Source organism: Ictalurus punctatus, chromosome 5, assembly GCF_001660625.3.
Source record: "Ictalurus punctatus breed USDA103 chromosome 5, Coco_2.0, whole genome shotgun sequence".
NCBI lineage: Eukaryota > Metazoa > Chordata > Actinopteri > Siluriformes > Ictaluridae > Ictalurus > Ictalurus punctatus.
Genome location: NC_030420.2, coordinates 6,672,483 through 6,681,666, shown reverse-complemented (window position 1 = coordinate 6,681,666; position 9,184 = coordinate 6,672,483).

Here is a 9,184-nt window from a genome sequence, read left to right as displayed (position 1 = left end):
AACTGGCGTTCCACAGGGGTCAGTTCTGGGTCCACTGCACTTTTCTATCTACACTACATCTCTGGGCCAGGTGATTGAGTCTCATGGCTTCTCATACCACTGCTATGCTGATAACACCCAGCTCTATTTGTCCTTCCAGCCTGGTGATCCATCCGTTTCTGTATGAATCTCTGCTTGCCTGTTGGACATCTCGGTCTGGATGAGGGAACACCACCCTAAGCTCAACCAGGCAAAATTTGAGCTTCTCGTCATCCCAGCCTGCTCCTCAATCAACCACAACCTCACTGTACAGCTTGGCTGAACCACACTCAACCCAACCAGGATGGCCAGGAACCTTGGGGTGATTCTCGATGACAGCTTGACCTTTACAGACCACATCTCAACAACTGCACGGTCCTGTAGGTTCATCCTGTACAACATCAAGAAAATCAGACCCTACCTCACTGAACAGGCTACACAACTACTAATCCAGGCTTTTGTCATCTCAAAACTGGACTACTGCAATTAACTACTCTCGGGCCTCCCAGCCAGCTCCATCAAACCCATTCAAATGATTTAGAATGCAGTAGAACGCCTCAAGAACCTTCAAACTAACGGTTCCTTAGTGGTGGAATGAACTTCCAACCTCAATCCATATCTGTCACCATCTTCAAGAAACAGCTAAAGACCCACCTCTTCTGTGAACACTTAACTAACCCCTAAAAAAAAAAAATACTTTGGCACTTTGCTTCTTCTGGAACTCACTTAATGGATCTTGTAAGGTAGCACTACTTGTATTGTTCTCTGCTCGATATCGCTTTGCTTGAATTTCTCATTTGTAAGTCGCCTAGGATAAAAATGTCTGCTAAATGAATAAATGTAAATGTAATGTAAATGTGTATTTTGTTATACATATGTTATACATATATACATAAGTTATACATATGTTTGAGAACTATTTACATGTGACATGCTAAATTTTACTCGAAGCACATAATTGCGATGCTAGATTTTTTATTCAACTTAACATCACTATGTTCCAAGTTATGTAAAGGTGATTTATATGCATCTTACATTTGAGTGCATATTGCATATTGTTTTGAGCTATGTGAAGAGACTGTAACTTTGTAAGAGATAGTATTAGTTCAATATCATTATTCATCTTGCGGTTTCACAAATTGGTGTTCAGTAAATAGACTTTAACCCTGACATCCGTCAACGACTTTTACTGGGCCTTTGTATAACTCGCTGGAAGAGCAAAAGAAGAAAAAACACAAGCTGAGGGCAGAAGGCAAACCATGCCGGTCTGAGACCCAAAGAAATCATTCTTGAAGACTAGATTTTCATTATCCTCATGAAACTTTGTCATAATTATACACACACCTGCACCTAGCTGCACTCTTCCACTGCAGTGAAAGCACTGTCAGGAATGTGTTAATAACTTTCATTGAGGTTCTTCACAGGCTCCTCTTTAAGGGCATAATGATCACCGTTCGGTAAAACAAGACCTGCTTGCCTTCTTCATTTCTATCCTTCCAAAACTGCAGAATGATGTTGGATTGCACCAACATCAAAATTTCTATTCCCAAGCAAATGGATACACAGAAAGAGACCTATTCTGCATACCGTGACATGCGCTCCTTCAAACTACTCCTTGGGGTGGTACTGAATGCTGTGATCACATAATGCAGCAAATGTTACCCAGGATCAGAAAGTGATAAGGAAATAGTACTGGATTCTGGTGTTTTGGGCCATTTCAAGTCTGGAGACCTGATTTTGGCTGACAAGGGATTCCTAATTCACTATATTCTGCCATTCCTCAATCATGGCCAACTGACACACACAGTGAAGCACATGCTACAAAGCTGATTGCACAGAATAGGATTCATGTTGAGAGGGCAATTGGCCATTTAAAAGACTTTCAAATACTGAAATTCATCCCTTCTCATCTGTGGCACTTTGCAGATAAACTGGTTCAGGTATGATGTGCATTATTGACCCTCTCATTACTTTTTACATGCAGTAATCAGTAATGTAATCAAATTACAATTTTAATGTAGCAATTAGTAATCTGTAGTGGATTACTTCTCTTTGTAACTTACCCAACACTGTTGGTGTAGCACTTACAGTTGGGTCAGTATGTTTAATTTTTATGCCTTGTGTTTGGAGAAAATGTGTAATGGGACCTTGACATGTGTGCATCATTTCACGTAAACAAAGCTGATACTACACCACTACTACAATAAAGGAACACCTTTTTGTGTTCCTCTGACTCTCTGACCCCATACACCATAGCTCTGTCTGTCTCAGATCACGCCAGTGTAACATACTAACTAGCCGACATGTGGAGCAGGCTAAAATCGCGTGTCTTTTAAGCACTTTTGCAGGCGTGCGGGTAGACGAACTCTTATTATTTTAGAACGTTAAATTTTGCACATTTATATAATAACTTTAAAAAACAAATAAATAAATTAAATTAATAAATAAATAAATTAAATAAATAAATAAAAATAATAATAATAATAAATCTTTCCACAAATAAAGTAGCAAAAATATTAAGATGCCCTGAAATAATTTTTATTTGAACTATATGGCATAGACAATTGCTTGAATTAATTGACTACTTTTTAAAATGTAGTCCATGTGGACTGAAATCCTTTTTTACAAGGAATCCAGTAACGTTTTTGATGCGACATGTGACATTATGCTACACACAGGTTCTTTATTTAAGGTAATAGTGATTGCATAGCAACCTAAAAGTTGTGTCAAATAAATTCTCATGAAAAATGCACTAATGCAATGAAGTATCTAAAAACCGGTTAATGGGCTCACGTTGCTAAGTCTTGGTTGCCCTCCTGCCGACTAAGCTTATTTTTACTGTCATCATCTGCAAGTTATAATTAAAATACAATTATTTCATCTAAAAATGTGACAAATGACAGTGGCACTGCCCTTGTAAAAGGGTGTAATAAAGTGTAATTAAGTGTACGTTTAAAAAGTATGCTTAATATGAAAAGTACATATTTTTAGGGTTAACGTTTTATGCATGCTTTAACAGATACTAAATGTATTATTTTGAAACAACATATAACAAATAAGTGGGTTTAAATTGTAATTGTGCTATGCTTAAATATATCTCAAATGCATTTCGTTGTGCTTTTAGCTTAGTTGCACTCAAGTAGACTTAAAATTGTCATATCTAGACACAGTTGTTATAAAACCTGAAGGAGGTCATAAATTATGTGTACTTATTTGGTTAATTAGATCATTTTTTATGTGTTTTGTTCTGTTTGTGAACATTGTATTTAGGTTAAATCATATTTGATACATGCGCAAGTACATTTTACATTTTTACATACTCGGAATATGAATTTTCTACTCTGTGTCCTTTCGCTATAACCCTTTTTGATTTCTGAGCAATATTCAAGGCTTTTCCAGCTTTTCCATTTTGGTCCATGTGTTGGTTCCGTTTGTGTTGTTTAAAGAAAGATGTTTGAAATGAACAGATTGTTTATCTTGCAGAACTCTATCAAATTTCCTCAAATTTTCTCCTGTTCCCAAGTCCATATTTTCCAACCACTTGGTGTTCTTCATTTTCTCCAACCTTCACATTCCAGTCTCCAATGACTATCAGTATGATTTCAGCTTGCAGTTGTTCATAGAACTGATGAGGTTCTTCCTCTTCTGCACTGATGCCTAACACATTTATCTGCAAGAATTTTATTTAATTTTTTCCACAGCCAGTTTTCATTGATTCATACTTCTCACATTCCATGTCCCAGTGTTCAGGATTTCTTTACAGCTTCAGACCCTCATTTCATGCACAGCAATAATAGCAGTTAGACTTCCCAAAGGCTTTGATCTAACCACGTCATACAGGCTAGCTTTACTCTGACAAGTCATCAGTTCTTCCCCAGTAACGTGTTAAGTTACTCCCGTCCTGGGAGTCTTGTCTTCTAGCACTATATCATTATTTAAATCACTATTAGAGTTTTCGTGGGATAGGGAAGTAGATTACCAGGCCATTCTTATGTTGCCACTTGAATGTGATTCTCCACCGTCAGCACCGACCAATAGTGCTGCTGCCCAGTATGAGGAACCCGAAGGAATGTTACTCCAGTCAGCATAGCTCATTGGGTCATGGACAAGCCCAACCACCATGACAAGGTGATAGCTAAGGCATCGGTCACGTAAACCACTATTTAGAGTCTTTTAAAAATATCCACCATCAAAATTCTATATAGGCTTTTTATTTTATTGTGATGTGTAACACGTAGACTTTAGGTGCTTTTGTAGACGTGGATGTAGACAAGAGAGGGCATGGGTACATTTAAAACTTATCATCCCTCCATACACCATAGCTTTGTCTGTCTCAAATGAATCCAGTGTAAAACACTGACAAGCCTACATGTGGAGTAGGATACGTGTTCTTTATGTGTTGGTCATGTGTCTTTTAGGCACTTTTGCAGGAGTGCCGGTAGACAAGGGTGGTAGGTAAATTTAAGAAACTCATCTAATTATATCACTGTAAATTTTGCACATTTATTACATCCTTAACAGTGGCTCCTTAAATCACATTGGTGCTGGAGAGACAATCTGTGTGTGGCTGTTAATGAAGTGTGGTTAGGCAAACTCTTTCCACAAATAAAACAGCATAAAAATAGAAATGTTCTTAAAGAGTTTTTGCTGTAACTATGCAAAAGACAACCGCTTGACTAGTTGACTACTTTTTTTAAATTACCGGTTGATTAATTAGTGCAGGTTTGAATTTGACACTTCACTGATGCACCTTTAACACAGCCCATGTGGACTGAAATCCTTTTTAAAAACGGAATCCAGTGACATCGTGACACAACATATGACATGATGCTACACACAGCTTCTTTTTGCAATGTATTAGTATTCAAGAAAACTGCACTAATGCAATGAACTATCCAAAAACCAGTAAAAGTGTTCACACTTCTAAGTCTCGTTTGCTCTCCAGCCTTCATGATTAAGCCTATTTTTACTGTCATCATCTGCAAGCTGTAATTAAAATACATCTAAAAATGTCACACAGGACAATGGGACTGCCCTTGTAAAAGAAAAGTGTAATTAAGTGTACTTTTAAAAAAGTATGCTTAATATGAAAAGTACATACTTTTAGGGTTTACTACATGCTTTAATACATACTAAATGTATTATTTTTAAACAACTTATGCCAAATAAGTGGGTTTAAATTGTACTTGTGCTAAAAATACATTTAGTTGTGCTTTAGATTAGTTCAAGTAAACTTAAAAATTTAATATCATATATTTAAATACTTGAAGTAGATCATAAATATACTATGAGGTATATTAATACACAAACACGTGTCTACATTTACAGCATTCAGTTGAAACATCTAAACAAATTAATGTAGCTATTTAATGTACTAGTCATAATTTACTTTTTTAAACATTGTAAAAATATATATATATATATATATATATATATATATATATATATATATATATATATATATATATATATATATATATATATATATATAAAATTATTTTTTTCAATTGAAAAGACAATTAGATATACTGGTGTACATCCAAAATTACATTAACGCATACTTTGAAAGGTGAACATATACTTTTTAAATAATACTTAACATAATTAAATATGATTTTTTATATATATATATATATATATATATATATATACACACACACACACACACACACACACACACACATTTATTTATTTATTTGTTCGTTTGTTTTTTATCACAGCATATAGACATTTTGCTGTATGTATAAAGGTTGTATATTGATGTCATCTAGATTGTTACTTTACATGAAGTGCACAGAGTATACAAAGTGAGGTTCTGAGATTACAGTGGATTTCTATGGAGTTTACACTTCATTCGTTTGCGAAAGTGAAAAATAGACTATAAGCATAAAAGAAAGGTGGTGTCATGCATGGGCTGGAATTTTGGTCCTTCACTTATGTGCCTGTAATGTGGCAATTGTGGAGTGAAACTTTTTTAATGGAGTTGAATGAGGTCTTGATGCGACACATGATGCTTATATAACATCTCATTTGAATAATTTTCAGCGTAACTGTCATAAATATAAATTCGAACGAATATTTATATCTATTGTAATGATATGGTGATATTTGTTTACAGTACATAGTGTCTTAATGATAAATTAAGAAAATCTTGCCATCACCACATCGGTGCTCCTACTACCAAATGAATGAAAAGTAATACAGTATACAATCCCCTTCCAAAATTATTTGAACGGCAAGGACAAATCATTTGTTTTTGCTGTGGACTGATGACATTTGGGTTTGAGATCAAAAGATGAACGAGTATGTAAGAATTAAGAATATGAATTTCAGCATTTATTTCCGAGTATTAATATGTAGAGGTGTTAGATGACATAGAATATAGCATATTTTGTATCAAACCTCCCAATTTGTAGGTAAGCAAAAATAATGTAACATGTGACTAACAGGTGTTTCTTGTTACCCAGGTGTGTCCTGTTAGATTTATTGTTTAAACAATAAATAGCTCTGAACATCTACTCTTGGTTTTAGCCTACAGTTTCACCTGTGCATTTGTTGTTAAAGATAAGCCAACATGAATATCGGAGAGCTGTCTATGGGAGACAAGCAAGCCATTTTGAATCTGAGAAAAGTTGGAAAATCAATCACTGCACAAACATTGGGCATAGCCAATATAAAAATTTTGGAATGTCCTGAAAAAGAAAGAAACCATTGGTGTACTGAACACAGACCCCGAATTGGTTGGCCAAGGAAAACGCAAAAACAACAGTCAGTGACATCACCAGCAACCTCCATAGGGCAGGGGTGAAGGTATCAGAATCCACTGCTTGAAGAAGACTCCAAGAGTTGAAATATAGAGGCCATACCACAAGGTACAAACCACTCATGAGCAGTACGAATCAGAAACCCAGATTGGAATTCCCAAAGAAATACAGAGATGAGCCCCAAATGTTTTGGAACTTCGATTACCTTGTACCAAAGTGATGGAAAGTCCAAAGTGTGGAGAAAGAAAGATCTGCTCATGATCCAAAACATACAAGCTCATCTGTGAAACATCATGGAGGTAGTGTCATGGCTTGGGTGGGTATGACTGCTTCTGGAACAGACTCACAGCAGCAGAATGAATTTAGAATTTTGCAGGAACATTTTGTCTGGCAAAAGAGAAATGCATCAAATTAATCAGGAGGATCTTTATCATGTAGCAAGGCAGTGATCCAAAGACACTGCCAGCACAACACAAGACTTTATCAGGGGGGAAAAACGGAAGGTTTTAGACTGACCAACTCAATCACCAGACCTTAAGCCAGTTGAGCAGCATTTCAACTCCTGAAGGGAAGAACCCCCTAAAATAAACAACAATTGAATGAGGCTGCAGTAAAAGCCGGGGAAAGCATCACAAAAGAAGAAACCAACAATTTGGTGATGTCAGTGAGTCAAAGGCTTGCAGTTATTGCAAGCAAGGGATATGCAACCAAATATTAAGTGGTGTTTACTTCAAGACGTATCTGTTCCCATACTCTTTGTATAGTGAGGGGCTCTTATCTGCTTAAAAAGTTTCTAGTTTGATACTTTTTCCCCCCCATCTGATTTATTAGCCCAGAGCAAGCAATCAAAAGTAGTGTGGTTAGGACAAATTCTAGCAAAAAAGCAAGCACTCAAGTACTGACTTTTCAACTCTTGGTGCAACATTATCTAGGGTGTAGTGAATGTAGTGAAACATTTACACTAAGTATTTGGTCATTGCTGTTTCTCTAAATTCCAGTGAAATTGTTTGTAATTAATCTAATTATAAGGAACCATAATGTTTGACCTAGAAATTTATACATTTGCAATTATAATGCTTTCTGGGTGGGTCAAGGGAGTGGCTTTAGTGCAAGCATTTTGTTTTCAGTTACTAGCAGTTACTGGTTACTCGAGTCACACTTACAAGTAAGGTGCAGAAAAATGACTTGCAATTTGAATGGAGTCGTGAACAACTGACTCAAGACTTGACTTGGACTTGAAGACAGAGACTTTTGAACAACAAAAGTCATTTTGGTTTGGTATTCCCGATTCTCTCTTTACTACCCTACATGACAGCATCAAACACCAGATTTTTCTATTCATTTCTTTCCAATCAGTATGTCCCCATCCCGCAACTTGTGATTGTGTCCCGCATTTGACTGGAATTAAAAAGTTTGAACAGACATGGACTGCGTCCAAAGTTGCATACTGTGACAGCACATAGTGCATTCGATGCAGTACCTATGGGCTGGCTGTTGAAACAGTACGTACTAATCAGTATACGTGTGTAGTATCAATACAATCCTGGACATACTACATCAGCCATGTTGGTATTGTCATAACCTTCAACTTCATCATAAACACAAAAATCCTAAAGGGACCACCAGATTAAAGCAACCACACTAACGGTGAAATGCACATCAGGAAAGTTACCTGAATTAGCAATTTAATGTGGGCAGTGTTAACAGGCTGAGATAAATTCATTGCCGTGAGCTTGGCCGGCTAAAGCATGATGGAGATCACAAAAAAAGGTTTCAAATGCTGTGACAACTTTTTTTTTGTTTAAACCTTTAATAAGTTAACAATTTATTCAGGTATTGTTAAACGAGTCCTTTTTAACCAAGGTTTAATACTTAAAAAAAGAGCCGACGCACTGTCTTTGCATTATGAGATTTTTTGACTCGTGTAGAGTGCATCGGTTGCATACTGCAAAATCTCTATACTACTACTCTAAATTAAATATTAACACTTTTTCTTGATGTTTAATTTTATGCATGTCCAATGCATATTTGAAGTTTGTGTAATAATTGTCTAATATTAAATACTCATTTTAAAATTCAACAGTATCAAGATGGAAACAAACTTAAAACGAGATATAACTGCCCTCAATGAGGTGAATGTGTAGCAACATTATACCAACATTTTTTTTTATTGCTCAATGCTTTTGTTTTTAGGTGAACCATTCCTTCGCAACAAAATCTCTACAAAATATGTAGCCTACAAGTTTCTCAGAAATAAAAAACTAAATTTTACATATATTTACAGTCCACAGTGATAAAAGGTGCCATGCATTTTCTCTGCATATACAGTGACATTACTCATTAGCACAGTTGGATTGTATGCATGAGAAACTGCAAAATCCTGCGTAGAATACCCTGGAGCT